General features: G+C 40.8%; 1 protein-coding gene across 5 annotated transcripts in view; it reads right to left on the bottom strand.

Annotated features, from left to right (window-relative positions):
• Positions 1-16768, bottom strand: part of LPAR1 (lysophosphatidic acid receptor 1) — a 69285-nt gene that overhangs the window by 45027 nt on the left and 7490 nt on the right. The gene's annotated exons all lie outside the window — the stretch shown is intronic.

Here is a 16768-nt window from a genome sequence, read left to right as displayed (position 1 = left end):
ATATTAATCCCATTAAAAAATTCTACACTAAGACTACTGCTAGCTTTTCCCCTTAGCCAGACCAGACATATACAACACAACCCATAAATTAGTCACCACAGAAAGGATTTTGGAGAGACACCTACCACTGTCTTAATCTATTACTTCCTATTCTGCAAGTCAGGCAGAAATCTACTTGTGTAAAGTGCAATCAGCATCCAATAAACATATCAGAAATTACTCCAAACTTCAGTGGTATTTTTAAACTGAGGCCATGCTATAGTTACACAGACTATGCCAGTAACTTTCCTGGCCATAAGTTCATTTTTTCAAAGGCAACACTTAGCAAGCCAAGAAAGAACAGATAAGTGTTGCAGGAAAGTTATGCTCCACATGCTTTTCTGATTCAGTTATGTTTTTTTTTTTTTTTGTCTTGTTAATTTAAACTCAGCATTTGCATGCCACTGTGGAAATTATTTCTCCTTCTTAAAAAGCATCATCTTGAAATGCTTGCTTCACATTTCAACACATCCCCACATGCCTTACGTCACATGTAGCTGTCTCATCTTCCAAGCTCTAGGATCACTTTTTCCATCTTTATATAGCTTTCCAGTGACTCCTATTCTTTCCTACTCAGTTCTTGCTAGTAATCTTTTATTATTTCCACTCCCTGCTCCAAATTTCTTCTCCTATACTCATGGGGAGAACAGAAAATGGAGACATAGCCTCTCTCCAAGACAATTTTCACAAAGTAAAAGAACAAATGCAATGTTTAGGCTTCCTGTTTTCTTTCAAAAATGAGAGTTGAATTAATTTTCTGAAATTCACTAATTTTTCTATGGACAGATGAGGGAAACCGCACAAACTTGGAATTCTGACTTAGGGAAGCTTCTGCATCTTGAGAGTGATTTTCAGTAAAACTCTATCAACAGCCTGAAAATCCTCAACCAACATATCTCATCGATGTCTTGTGACCTGTTGCAACTGTAACTTAAATAAGATTTAAAAAGACATTTTTCCTGTTCCTCTCATGACATGCTTTTAAAAGTTCCACTTCACCTACTTTACCACGGTTATTATTAGTTTCTTTTAAAATATTTTCTCTTAATCCTGAAATGCTGCCACTTTTAGATAACGGAAGTGGGAAAAAAATTACAGTTGAAGCTGATTTTATGGAATACTGTCTAAACCAAAACCAAAGGTATGCTTAGAATCCTGTTTGTCAAACAAAAAAGAGAGAAAACAAAAATTTTTACTAGGGACCATCATAAAGAAAAAAAATACCAAAACTGAAAAACTAAGAAAAAAAAATCTGAAGTCTGTCCAACTTACAGTGTAAAGTACTAATTGATGTATAGGTCCTGTAAACTTATCAAAGAAAATAAAACATTTGAACAGCACATAAAAAAGGTGAGAAAGCATGAAAAAGGTCTTACACAAATTACACACTTCCTGATGTCACATCTGAATTTCTGCCATCTGAAAGTATTGTTTTGGCATCACTCACCTCTGGCAGCCTTCACTAAACAATCCTGCCTGCAGTTTATTCATTCAGCAAATAAATGAATTAACCCACCATGGCAGCCTCACCAGTCATAAAGAAAAATTAACACCATCGTCCAGGGAAGAACAAGAACAATGACTTGTCCTGCTTAGCATTTCATTTTACTACTTGTTGGAGAGATAAGTAGCACAACTGCTGTCCTGAGTTGAGATAAGAACAATTTACTGGAAGCGGCAATGAGGTAAGAATATGAACAGTAAAAGCAACAATACTAATAAGTATTTATAAAGAAAGTGATTTACATGCAAAAGTGCTCAAAGGCTGACCTGGTGCCATGCTGCCCCTGAGACAATGAATCATGTGTTCACAGACCCTCTGTGCCTGTGTTTTTCTTCCAGACTGCAAGCCTCCCCTCTTTCTTGGAAGCAAGATTCCCTTATTTCCAGCCTCCTGTGGTGAAGTGTGTGGCATAGAACAAGCACCTAGGCATGCCTACAGGGCTCTAAGTTCTGACCCCTCATGGCTGCTGTGAGAAAATAACTCTGTCCTGGCCAAAAAAGAAGCCCTATGCACCCCTTATTCTATGCCATCTACATCATGCCCCATTTCTATACCTTCCAACTTTACACACACACATACACAGATACACACAGACCCAGGTATCATTTCCATAGTCAATGGCCATCCCTCCAAGATGTCTCTTGTGTTCATGACTGTGGGCTCTATGAAGAGCTCACATCTGGTGTATCTGGAGCATCCATTTTCATTGTCCTTGGTAGTTGTGGCATATAGTGGCAGTGTCATCCAGCAAGCAGTATTATTTAATTCAGCATTGCATACTCTTCTTATTCAAAAAGCAAATCCTTTTGTGGTACATACCATGTACCCATCCCTCTGCATTACCCACCAAGTGCACTCAGGTCCTTCAACAAAAAGAATCCCATGGATGGGTTTGCCTTTTCTTGAGACAGCACTAATCCAAATTGTCTTCCTTACACATTTCTCATATGCACTACTGCAACTTTATCCCTTTCTACCATGGAGGTTTGGATTAGCCTGGGCTAGTTCAAATCATAGGGCCTCTAATACTAGAGCCTCTAGTGTTAACCAGCCAGGTGGCCTTTGCTAAACCTTGATGCCAATGTTTGAAGGTCCCACTACCCATTTTAATATAGTTTATGGAAATCCACTGCACTGTTCAATTTTCACAGACTGGTGCATGGCAAACCCACTCAATCCTGTGTTCTCTGGACCAGGTGTCTATTACTGAAATAACTCCCATTATCTGACTCAATTCTCTCAGGGGTGCCATGCCTCCAGAGGACTTGCTTTTCCAGGCCCAGGATGGTATTCCGAGCAGTGGCGTGGGGCACAGCGTAGGTCTCCAACCATCCAGTGGTGGCTTCCACCATGGTCAGCACGTAGCGCTTGCCCTGGCGGGTCTGAGGCAGTGTGATATAGTCAATCTGCCAGGCCTCTCCATACTTATATTTGGACCATCGCCCCCCATACCAGAGGGGCTTCACCCGCTTGGCCTGTTTGATGGCAGCGCACGTGTTACAGTCATGAATAACCTGAGAGATGCTGTCCATGGTTAGATCCAGCCCTGGATTACAAGTCCATCTCTGTGTTGCATCATCAGAGGCATCATGGGCCCACTGAGCCAGAAGCAAATCTTTTTGCCAGTCCAGATCCACCTGAGGCACTTCAACTTTGTCAGTTCATGCACCTGTCTGCTGTTGCAGTGCTCTTCACAAACCTGACTCTTGGGTGCATGTGCATCTACACACTTTTACAGCAACTCCTCGACCTAGGCAGAGATGCCTTGCCATAATTCAAAAGTCCAGATATGCTTCCCTCTGTGCTGCCAATTGTCATTTTTCCATCATTTCAGCCACCCTCACAGAGCATTTGCCACCATCCATGAATCAGTACAGAGGTAGAGCACTGGTCACTTCTCTTATTCAGCTATATCCAAATCCAGCTGAATGGCTTCAAGTTCTGCAAACTGACTTGATCCATCACACTTCACAACTTGCCATATAGGACTCTGTACAGCAGCTTTTCATTTTTGGTATATCCTTAAGATGTGGCACAAACTGCCAACATCTCATTTTCAGGTAGCTGATTGTATGGTAAGGTCTTCTCAGCACATGCCACCCCTACTTCCTCCATCTCTTCTGATGATAATCTGAAATTTTTGCTTTTGTACCAGTCCATGATGACTTCTGGTGATTAGGATTTCCTATTTGAGTTTGCTGTGTGATCAAGTGCAACCCACTTACTCCACGTAGCATCACTGGCATGAAGTGTTGAAGGGACTTTCTCTTTGAATATCCAGTACAGCACTGGGTAGCCAGGGTGCCAGGAGAAGCTATACTTTTTGTGCCAATGATTTCTGAAGCAGATTGATCCCCTACATAAGCTGCCAGATATGCTTCTTCAGCCAGAGTGTAGGATGCCTTGGATCCTTTTTATTGCTGACTTCAGAATCCCAAGGGCTGTCCTTGAGTCTCTCCAGGTACTTACGATAGACTCCAGGGAGGTCCATTCTCCCTGACTGTGGTGTAGGGCACACTTTTTACTTCCTGTTCCATCCTGACTGGTCCAAGGGCTACAGCATGAACAATCTACTGTTTAATCTGTTCAAAAGCTTGTTGTTGTTCAGGATCCATCTTGAAATCATTCTTCTTCCATGTCACCTGATAGAGAGGGTTTACAATCTCACTCTTCTGTGGAATATGAATCCTTCAAAAAACCACAATGCCTAAGAAAGTCTGTGTTTCCTTCTTGCTGGCTGGTGGGGACATAGCTAAAGATCCCTTGATCTTACTTCACCAAAAACTGGGATGCCACTAAGGCATAAGGACAAGCCAAACTAATTTAAGCTGTTTAGAGGAATATATTTAATGCAGGTATCTCGGTGTGTGCACTGAGCTGAACTACCTGCATTTAGTATATTCCTCAGTGGAAGTGTTATGATCTTTACAATTTCCTTCTTATTCTGCCCTCTCTCTGTTCCATGTGGTGCTGTATATGCAAATGAGGACAATCCCCTGCACTCTCATCAGTACTTAAAAGAGCTGCAAGAAGGTAATAGCTGTGATTCAGTATTGGGCAAAAGAACCAGAAAAGAAATAAAAGAGATTTCCAGACAGTTGGTACAGCCCATTGTTGTACACTTGCCCTAAGATTCTTCTGAACAACAGTGAGCAATTTTTTTTCCACTTAATGAGACTCCCTATTATCTCCCCATCAAATTTCTGATGCCTCAGCAGATGTACTAACAGTTTGGAAGCTAGCACAAAATTAACAGTCCTAGTCAAACTTTGCTGATAGGGTGTGCTTGAGTACGCATATTTTACAGAGCAAATTCTGTACATTGGTTGGTATCAGCCTGACTCTGTTACCTGACACCCCTCTCCAGAAAGCAGGATAAAGAGTGTGATCACAGTCACTATCTATTACCATGGCATCAAGTACTGAAATAGATCTAGTATATGGCACTGACTAAACATGTTCAATAGTAGTGATTGCAACTAATCAGCAGACCTTTAGAACAACTACTGTCTTAGGTACAATGTAAGATGCAACAAAAGTATGTATTCTATCTAGTATGTATTCTATTTTCATAAACAGTTAAAAGCAGCTTTCTTTATCTTTTCCATGACACATCCCTGATGACTCCCTCCCAGGGACATCTTCTGTTAATGGGTCATCAAGGTCTTGCTGCATGGCTCAAAAATTTACATCATCCCATTGTGAGATGCTCCGCCCAGGGGGAGGAACCAGGCCTTCCTGCCTGGATATAATATGAGGTTTGGAACACAAGAGCATTTACCACTGGATTCCCAGATGACAAGAGCTCAACAAACATCACTGGAGAAGGACCAGACTTTACTTCACGATCACCACTTGAACAGAAGCACATCCACCATTTAATTGGACTGCTATCACCACCCTGACCAACAAGATGTCAGGCTGTATTCTGACTGACAGTTTAAGCCAGTGTTTTCCACCTTTATTTCCATTTTTCCTGTTAAATTGTAGTTCTGACTTGGAATCTCTCAGTGGTTCTCTATCAAACTGGTGCAACTACCGATAAAATGCACAAGTTAAAACTGCTCTTACCTCCATCCCAGTGAAGACCAGTTCTACAAATATGCCTACCCCCAAAGCCTTCCTTCTGTTTCTAAACACTGGCCAGACTGCTTGAAAAAAATAGCAGAGCTATAGCTTATCACCCATTTGGAAGCTCTTCATAAAAATTAATAAATGCACTCTGAAAATGGATTTGTGAACTATTGTTGAGGGGTCGTGGAAGTCTGGAAGGGGAGTGCCAGAAACAAGGGACAAGCTCACCACCTTTCCTGTGCTGGCTGCACCACCAACCCCCCTGGAAACAGTTCCTGCCAGTAAAGCCAGACATTTCTTTGGGTCTAACTTCACTGTCTAGAAAAATAGCATGGAATTTGCTAACATATGAAAAGGTTCAGACACAACAATAGGAAATCTGTACCTTGCAAATGCTGAAATGAAAACAAAACATAACCAAAGCCCAGAATAAAACATATCTGACTCTGCCCTTTCCCAGTATTAAGTGACAAAAATTACAAAATTAACAGAAGTCACAACCAGCCCTAAGAAATGGTCCAGAATTTTAAGTTTAAGAATAAAGATCAAAGACAGACTGAAGGCACAACAAAACTGAGCTTATTTGTTCACTTCTGTAGAAGAAATTGAGACCCTCACAGGAAACAAGGTGAATTTTTCATGCTGCTGTTGGACTAGCATGCTATATAGAAGCAAAAGCTCTTACATATGCACCAAAGACAGGCAATAACTATACAGAATAAAATATGCTTGTATAAATAATACCTCATACCCAAAACACAACACATATATTTATCTAAACCACAACTGAAAATCAGTTTATATCTAGAAACATTTTTCCATCAAAACCCTGTCCCTGCAGAGGAATGCCCTATGGACCTAGTAATTCCTTTGCAGTTGTCTATACGTAACTCACTTTGACATTAAATGCTAATTCCTAGCAGATATTGTTTAAGAGATCAGAAATTTTTTTACAGTCTGAGAATATTAATCCAACGGCATCAATTTCTATCCAACCACCTCTGCTCACAGAACTCCTGCTGTTGATGAAGCACTGCTCTGTTTGAGCACAAACACATCCAGAGCAATTTTTAAAAAGGATCCTTTTCCAACCTGACACAATAAATGAACAACACAGAAACTGGCTAAACAAAACATCATTAAAGCTTAGGAGGGAGGGAAGGAAAGGGAAGGAGACCAGCAACAAGAGTAACATAGTGTTTTAAATGTTTCACTGTCATCAAAAAATGACATCAATAATAAATAAACAGGAAACTACAATGGATAGTTGAGTTGGCTGGCCCAAACCCCAGAACTGGCTGGTACTAAACCTTCTCTCATGACCTCACGCTTTGGTTTTATGCAGCAGAACAGAATTTTGTAGCAGATCTGCAGAAGCACTACCAGAGCTGCATTCACAGGATATCCTGTGCCATGGGGATGGATCACAGGAGGGCTGTCAGTGAGCCCAGCTGAGACAGCCTCCTGCCTAGGCACTGAGAAAGGACAGGAGAACAGCCTCCAGAAAGACCACCAGGCAGCAAGTGCCATCACCATCCACCATTTGATCTCCAGCAGGCTGCCTAACCCATCTCAAAATCTCAGGGGAGACCAGGGTAAAGTGGCATGGACAGCTCAGCAGATCCGATCACAAAAATGGCAGTATCCTCTCCTGGTCATTGGACACCACTCTCCTTTTATCCCATGCACATAATCTGTTTTCTGGCTTTTCTCTGTTTTTGTTTGATTTTTTGTTTGTGTGTGGGGGGGTTTTGTTTGTTTTTGTTTTGATTTTTGTGTGTGTGCATTTTTGTAGGGTTTTTTTTTTCTTTGTTTTCAGCAGTCTGAGCACTCAGGATTTTGACAACCAGAAAAACAGGACAAAAACACTCCCCAAGTTACAGATCAAGCCCAACCACTGACCATTATCAACAGGTAATGCCTACACCACTGTTGTCCTTTTGGAATGACAGTGCCCTAAACAATTGCCTTGAAAATGATTCAGTGTTACAAAGATATAACAAAGGGTCAGGGATTTCATTACTACTATGGTTCAATGCAAGTAATACATCTACTTTTGTGTTGGTATGCCTGCTTGGATTGCAGTCTGTCAATCAAAGCACACATTCAGTTTAATATTAAGTGCAACCACCTCTTCAGCCATGAGCAGCATTAAAAGCACAGCAGCGTGTTCACCTGTGTATCAGCTTGAAGATTGCTTTACTTAAATAGCATCAGCTGGCCAGAGCACTCAGCTTTTATTTAAACAAATCAAAACAAAATAACAGACAACACCTTGGAAAATTTAACTTCAAGACACCCAGGTAACAGAAAAATCTGACTAAAAAAAACCCAAACAAAAACAAACAGAGCAAACACGAGAGCTCACTTAAAGATCAAACTAAAATGCAGAAGCCCCAAAGTGTATTACTAACCAGAAGAAAAAAAAAAATCCAAAACCAACTCACATTTCCTATCTTCCCTTTTGTCTACCACCAGATCACACCTGTACACCTCAATGACTTTTAGACTTCTTAAAAGCTGCTGCAGGGAAGATAGCAACTTCCTGGGGCTAAAAGTGGCTTCCAGTTTCCATTACCTCAGTCTTTACTTTCAAAATAAAGCTGTTAGCCTTTCATAGGTAAGGAAAAAAGATGAAGATTTCAGTAGTGATGTGAGGCTAGAAATTTATTTCTATACAGATTTTTAAAACTACCCTTAGATTCAGTAGACTCTTCCACAACACAAGGTTCCATAGAGATCTCAACTCTAAGTCATTTGCATTCACAGTGCAGTCTGTTCCTCAAGAAAAAAATCCCAGAAAACGTCAGTTCAACCTCTTTGAATAGAAGCTCTGTGGCTAATCTAGGGAAGATCATTGTTCTGGCCTCAATAATACGAGTACTACAAGATTGCTGTTAAGGCTTCCCATAACTGAATACAGTCTGCAAGTTCAGCAAAACACCCCAGGTGGAAACTCCTTAAACCAAGCTAAACAGTTTCATGAACTCTGCAGAGGGAGTATTGTGTGAAACTGTCCTCTTTCTCCTCATTAGGGAGATGATCTGTCACCTTAATAAATTTTCAGGCACTGAATTAATTTACAACAACAAAATAGTATCATCATACAGTTGGACTGCCTCAGGGAAATCATCTGCTGTCACAAAAGAACAAGGTTCAGGAAACATATCTTCACAGTGACCCACCAGGGCAAACTTAGAGACCCCGCCCACATCTCCAAGTAAAAGTAGAAGAGCAATCTGAAGGTACAAAAGAACAAAAACCTCTCAAAAACAGATTTTCAATGAAGGCAACCAAACAAACCAGTAGATAGTAGATAGTACAATATCCTTAAGCCTTTATCTTACAGGGAAATCTTTACCATATGCCATTCTAATTTGTCGCATACCCCTCTTGAGAATGACAAAAGCAGATTGACCACAGTCATGCACTGAGTTCCACCAAAGGACAGACAGTTCAGGAGTCTGTAATTCAACTACATGTCTACCTTTCACCTTTGTCTGAGGTTCAGCCCCAGAAAGGACCTCCAGGTGATATTAACTGAGTAGATTATTCCTGACATTACAATCATTCTTTCAGGACTTATTTTTGTCCTGGAGTTGTGTATTTTGTTATTTGGGGGGTTTTGAATGGAGAAGAAAATGTCACATTTTAGTAAGTGATAGAAAGCATACTGTGAAAGGATAAACCCATAGGATTTGGCATTGGAGCATGTAAAATCATAACACATTCACCCTAAGTCATATCAGTTATGATACAAACTGGACTCACATGAGGGTTGCAGCAGCACCTCAGGTTTCTCTGCATACTGATGAAAAGAAATTTACCAAAATAAAGGGAAAACAAAGAGACACACTTCTAATTTTCTATTAACAACACAACCTTTTTTTTTTTATTTTTTTGCTAAAACTGCCGTGACTGTGCTTTCTAAAACTGAATCATATTCCTTTTCCTTGCTAAACAAGGGATACCATTTTCTCTGCTATAGATTGAGGCACTCAATTTCATTTGCAGTCAGACAAAACTTCCACTTATTTTAAATAGTTGTCCTTTTCCAGAATCCTTTCCATACTTCCCTGACCTAGGTCAGTTTGCACCATCCTGTGCAATTCTCTCACTTGCCAAACCTCCTTTCCTGATTATTTTCATATTGTATCTATTCCACACCCATCTTATGGGGAACATTTTGTTGCCATTTTTCTAAACCCAGAACGATATCTCATCTTCTCTTTAAGCCTCCCGCTTCTCTGAAAAGCTGAGCTTTGTCTGAACACTCAAAAAAAATTCTGCATGAGTTCCTCAGTTTTCTCATTTTCCTGCACCTTGTCCTTTAAAGCCAACACATCAGTTTTCCCGTTACTATCCAGCAACTTCAGAATTATTTCAGTAATTTTGTAGCTTCTCCTAATGACTTCCATAAGTGCTTGCTTAAAGATGATCATTCCTTTGCCATTCATTAAGGCAGGAGAACTTCTTCCCACTCACTGGGGCAAAAAAGTGAGCATCTGCTTTAATGCAAGGGGTGCTGGCTGATAGATGCACATCCCTAGGATGTATGAGGAGCTTCCTCAATGAACACAATGAACAGGCCAGTCTAAAATAATCACACCAAACCTAGGTAACAGACACACAAAAATTGCTTTAGAACATTTCTGCTGGCCACAGCACCCTCTTCAAGAAACAACTGCAGCAGCAGCTCCACAATGATTTTTTTAAATTGGTAAATACTGGAACAGTAAGATATCCTTGAAAGCTTTAATTCTTGCATTTCAACTAAAAGCAACATGAACCTGGAAGACTCCAGAATAATAATTCATGCAATCATCTAATTTCAACATTAACTCATTGCTTTAAACTTTCAGAATCACAAGAAAATAAAGAGGAAAAATACAGCTAGACACCAACTCCAGAATAATAATGCCAATCTGCTCAGGCTTACATAAACAAGTCACTACAATATGGATGGTCTCTTATAGCAGAACCACAATGAAGTGCTGTCACATAACTGTATTTTCAAAATATACACTTTCATCATACTAACAATATAGTACCAAATACTTCTAAATGAAGTAATTTCAAAACAGTTTCTGAAACTCTTTTAAAATTGTTTATTTCTACTGACAGACATGAAATTTGAAGCAGTTAACTAAGAGGCAGAACAGTTCAAAGTAAAGATGGATAGCTCACAATTCAAGATAACTGTTGCCAGCACTGTGTGCACATGTGTGTATAAAAGAAGTAACTGTGGTGGGTGCTTTTGTCCTCTTCTGTTTCTTCTGTTATTAAAAAAAAAAAAAGGAAAAAAAAAAAAAGAGAGAGAGAAGGAGTGACAGCAAGGAGCTGCTCATTAAAATTACTCTGAACACTGGAATTGAAAGGGTAATGAGTAGAATTTAGCTCCAAATATATTCTCATTACTATTCTGTTAATCAATATCATTAAAGAAGATAACAGTGGGCAAAGACTTTTGCATCAACTTTATTAATGACATAGACACAGGGATAGAGTGCACCCTCAGCAAGTTTGCAGATGATCCCAAACTGAGTGGGGCTGTTGACACACCCGAAGGCCAGGATGCCATCCAGAGGGACCTGGACAAGTTTGAGAACTGACAAGTTTGAGCCCATGGGAATCTCCTGAGGTTTAACATGACTAAGTACAAGGTGCTGCATGTGGTCAGGATACTCCCAATATCAACACAGGCTGGGGAATGAACACATTGAAAGCAGCCCTGCTGGAAGACTGGGGGATGCTGGTGGATGAAAGGCTGGGCATGACTCAACCATGAGCACTCCCAGCCCAGAAAACCAAACACATCCTGGGCTGCATCCAAAGCAGTGTGGGCAGCAGGGAAGGGAGACGATTCTGCCCCTCTGCTCTGGTAAGACCCCACCTGGAACACTGCATCCAGCTCTGGGGTCCCAGTGCAGGAAGGACATGGACCTGTTAGACTGAGCCCAGAGGAGGCCACCAAGATGGTCGGAGGAATGGAGCACCATAGGAAAAGGCTGAGAGAATTGGGAACTGGAAAAGAGGAAGCTACAGGGTGACATAATTACAGCCTACCAGCACTTGAAGGGAGCCTTCAAGAATGATAAAGACTTTCTACAAGAGCATGTAGAGACAGGACAAGGGGCAATGGATTCAAACCAAGAGAGTGGATTTAGATTATATTTTAGGAAAAAAAAAATTCCTGTGAGGGTGGTAAGACACTGGCACAGGTTGCCCAGGGAAGGTGTAGATGCCACATCTCTGGAACTGTTTAAAGTCAGGTTGCATGGGGCTTTGAGAAACCTGATCTAGGCAAAGTGCCCCTGTCCACAGCAGGGAGCCTGGAACTAGATGATATTTAAGGTTCCTTCCAAGCCATTATATGATTCTGATTCTAACAAGGTATATATCTCTATATCACAAATCAGGATGCTTTTCTTTGACTACCACTCCTCAGCAGAAAAGGCAGCAAGAACTTAATCTTCTCAACAACTTACAAAAAGAATTTTAGTATTTGTTTCCAAGAAGAAATAACAAAGAGATGCAATTACATACTGCCATGGATCAGCAACAGAGGCTCCACCTGTACACTTCACATTTTGTTTTAAACTCAGAAAAGTCATAATAGGCTGTCATTCTTCTGAAACAGGTTTGCATTTAAACATTCAGGTAATATCCCTTTGCTAGATAAAAAAAAGCCATCTGGATCATAACAAAATGACACAATTCTCTAAGCAGCTTTGAGGGGGCCCAGCCTTAAAACAAATACTTCCTTTTTACCCCACATCCACAAAACAGATGTTCAATCTTCAGACAGAATAAACTACCACAAAATGCAATAATCTGGAAATGCTGAAGCCAACGGAGTTCACAATTAAGCATGTCAAACCCCAAATCCCAAATTACAAAGGCACCACTTCAATATAGATCTACATGCACCACAACCAATGATACGCAAACAGGAGTTTAATTTAGTTAATCTGAAAAAGAAATTTGCCAACTATTCTCCCCACTCCTGAAAACACATTAAAGACTGTAAGGGAAAAGCTTAAATAGTACAGGCCACCACCAATGCAGACACAGGAACAATTTATCAACCCCTCAAACCAGAAATAAGTCATGCCCCTTCTGAAATTTATGCAACATCTGCATTGGTTCAACTGACTGTTTTCCAGATACTTTCTGCAGTGCTGTATTTTGCAAAGTTTGCCTGAATGAAGTTTGAAAGAACTTAGAATTAACAATAATAAGGAATTATCTTAATGACAGGATTTAAATTCCCTATTCTCATGTCACTGCTCTTTCCCAAGGCCCACAAACAAACTTATCTAATGGACAGCAGTGACCCAGAAATAAGATATTACCTTTGTTCTTGTCAAAATGGAGGGGGAGCAAACCCAGTAGCTGAAAACAACAAAAATCCTGATGTTGACAAATGAAAGGGAATTACTTCTTGTCCATCATGCAAGTATCTGGTGTGCTCAGAACAATACACCCAGAATTTGTGAATCACTGGTGTAAAATTGGGGCTAGTTACTAGTTTCTTGGCAGAGCTCGACAGGTTTTCCTAGTCCTCACAGTCTGCATCATGCTCCTTGCTGTCTACAGTATGCCAATTCAACTGGTTGGACATTTTGTGGAGCAGTTTTTATGGGTGATCAAGAAGTAACACACTCCCCAAAATAACCTGGGAGCAGCAGCAGCTGCCAGGGTTGCTTAGTAGAGAAGTGCAGCAGAGTACTGGGTTTGGCCTTGGGTATCTTATGCTGATCATTCTTTGAATTCAAGATTTATAAATGCAAAGCACTACTCAAATATGCCCTGAAAGGAGAGATATGAAGAAAACACCAAGACTTCATCACCTTTCCCTCTGACCCTTCCCCATTCAATTACCAAGTGACATTTAAAGCAACTTAGGCTGCTGCCTATCTGAACAAGCAGGTAAATACAGAGGATTAGCTCACAGCTTGACTAATTCACTTTAAGAATTGACTTGGATTAACTCTGAGTTGTGTTTAGCAGACAGGCTCTTGGTGCATACAAGAGGTCACATGAATTAAGTAGACTGTTGTAAATTCGTACCATACTTCAGTGATTATTCAGCTTCTCTGACTCGGTCCTCAATATATACAATGCCCAACAGAAACAAGAAATAATTCAATCAGTATTCGGGAGATGCTGTAAATTCAAGTGAAAACAGAAAGCCAGGAGGCAGAAGGGAGTTGGTGTAAAAACTGAATAAAACCAAAAAACCCTATCTTCTAAAATAAGCGATGACAGAAAAGTTAGTGTCAAAGCACTATCTAGACAATCTCGCCCTTTTTTTAGATAAACTCCTTTTGCACCTCTTTCAAAGAGTAAGAAAGGCAAAAAACCAATCCTATTGGACTGAATTACAACTGAATATAAATAGATTATTCTTAAAGAAAAAAGACAGGAAAAACTAACTAGCAGTTTGTCTCCAGCTTTTCCGTTGGAATTTGGTGCACATTAGCATGGGTACAAACTTTAAACACAGACACACTTCAAAGCCTCCTTCAGACAGTTTTGTAACAAAAGCATAGGCCATAAAGCATTACTTGGGAACCACTAAGACTTTTTTGTGACCGCACAAATAAACTAAGAAGTTCAAGGGATCCAGGCCACAAAAGGAGAACGTACTGAAATCCACCCACAAACCAGATTTTTTAGGCATCCCACAACTGCACACACCAGCTGTGTCCATGGCACCAAAGCTTGAGGCCCATGCACTCTCTGTGTCCCTAGCACAGGGCACTCAGGAATGCTGGTCTGACTTCAGCCTCCCACTACTGAGTAGCCTCTCTGAGGTCAGCCAACCTTAGACTTCCCCCTACTCCACTCTCAGGAAATCCCACCTGGAGTACTGCATCCAGCTCTGGATCTCTGAACAGAAGAATGAGTGAGTGCAGAGATGGCCATACAAATGACCAGAGGGCTGAAGCACCTCTCTTATGAAGACAGGATGTGAGAGTGGGGGTGTTCAGCCTGGAAAACTCAAGGTTCTGGGAAGGCCTTACAACATCTTCCAGTACCTAAACAGGGCTTACAAAAAAAGCTGGAAAGGGACAAGGGTATGTAGTGATAGGACGGGGTGTAATGAACACAGAAAAAGGCTATATTTAAATTAATATCAGAAATAAATTATGAGAGTAATGAGACACTGGAATATGTTGCCCAGAGAAGCTGTGGATACCTCAACCCCTAGAACTGCTTGGAGCAGCCTGGACTAGTGGAAAGTGTTCCTGTTTGTGGCTGGAGCTTGGGACCCAGCTGATCCTTAAGGTCCCTTCCAACCCAAATCATTCTATGATTCTATATAAAAATGCCCTACGGCACACTGGCAGAACTGACAGTGTTTTGGAGAAGCCCAATGCCTACTACTTGGTTAGCTGCTGCCTTCAGTCTTGCAGTAGCCTTCTTCCAGGGATACTCCACTTAACCCAATGGGCAACAGTGCCAGTCAAGAAGGAAGAGTAAAGCACCCTAACTGAGTAAATCCTCAAAAGTTTCCCACTACAGCAATACTGGCACCCCCCTCCAGTGGAGACACAGCTCATACAAGCAGGAGATGACATTTGTAGGGTCTTGAGAGAAAAGTTAATCAAACCACAAGAGGAACAGTCAGGGGTACAGAGCACAGAATGACTTTGGCACAGTTTCAGGAGGCAGATACATGGCAAGTGCACATTCGGGTTTCCTACCAACCAAGAAATGTCACCTTACCTTGCTCCAAGAAAAGTCAGTATTTCCCCTGCCTCCACTCCTTTCTCACAGGAAGCATAAAGGTGCAGGGTGTGGCTTCTTTGCCAAAGCTGTTCCTGCACTTTCATGTCACACTTCTCAGGGAAAAAAGTAACTGTTTTCACCTAAAAACTATACCAAAGATCCCCTTACAGAGTATTCATAGGATATTAGGAACAGTTTAGAAAGAAGAACAGAAAAAGCTGTAAACAAGTCCCTCAAACAAAACTTCGTCACAAAAATTTGGGCAACTGATTGCTAGAAACTTTGTGGAAGAGATGTTGGAGATGGAAATATGCAAGTTCATGGCATAAGTGTTTGCTCAAGCAGATTATTTTTAAGGCATTTATGTTTACTACAATCATGTAATTCCCTCCTGTCATCAGATTGTCATCAGTTTGCACATCTCCTCCTGAATTCTTTCCTCTAGGCTGAACCTCCTAGGATGCTTTTGCATGTGAAACTTTAGCAATCCAAGGAAGGAAACAGAAACAGCCTGGACTTCTTGGTGAAGCAGGCACTAACCTATGTTATTCCTATCAGCTGTGTACAGAATTGAATAGTTCTAGAGAGCTATTTTTAGTCTATTCACTAAATACCAGGATTGTTCTGATTATAGGAATACACTGAAGTCTCACTCTGTTTCCAGTCCCACTAGCATGGGCGTTTGAAATAGGATGCTGTAACTACTGTAAACAAGAAGCTAAAAGACTAGGGGAGTAAACACTAAATTCAGGAAAATCTTCTTCTATTTGCAAGGCTTCTACACACAGAAATATACTGCTCTGAGGTAAAACTTTCAATGGTTCCATCTAAAGGAGTAAAACTATCCACATTATGTTGCTAGCCACATGGGGACAGCTCTCAAAGCCCTGCGCAGAAACCATGTCCAGGGCACTCAAAGATACCTGGCTTATTTCCCAGAATTGCTCTCCATGTATGACACTTTTTGGGAGGGACAGCAAGGAAAAGGAAAGACAGAAAGACCAATAAACTTGATAGACATTTATAATGGTATCCTTCAAGTACAAGTCCATTCAAGATGATACTCCTTGAATGCTGGGTAGCTATCCACACATCCCTCTCCCTGAAGTTGTTTGTCTCACTGCTGTATCTCAGGGAAAAAAATGGTGAATTTCATTTCCTTGACAAGAGTAATGAAGGGGCAATGACCTATTGATGCACTGGACTTGTGTCTGTGAGAATGTAGCAAGAAATTGGGAAACACATGGATAAAAACAGCTGAAAATTCCAATGAATTCTTCACTGAGAGCCCAGGCTTTGCTCCTCAACCTGACCTAATGATTATGTGAATGGTTAACATATGCTCAAACCACACCTAGTACATCCCAGTGTTACTGTACAGGACAACATGCTAGTTCATCCTGGCTAGACAGA

Source organism: Erithacus rubecula, assembly GCF_903797595.1.
Source record: "Erithacus rubecula genome assembly, contig: SUPER_Z_unloc_6, whole genome shotgun sequence".
Taxonomy (NCBI): Eukaryota; Metazoa; Chordata; class Aves; order Passeriformes; family Muscicapidae; genus Erithacus; species Erithacus rubecula.
The sequence above is the reverse complement of the archived record's forward strand: the minus strand, read 5'-3'. Positions and strand labels throughout refer to the sequence as shown.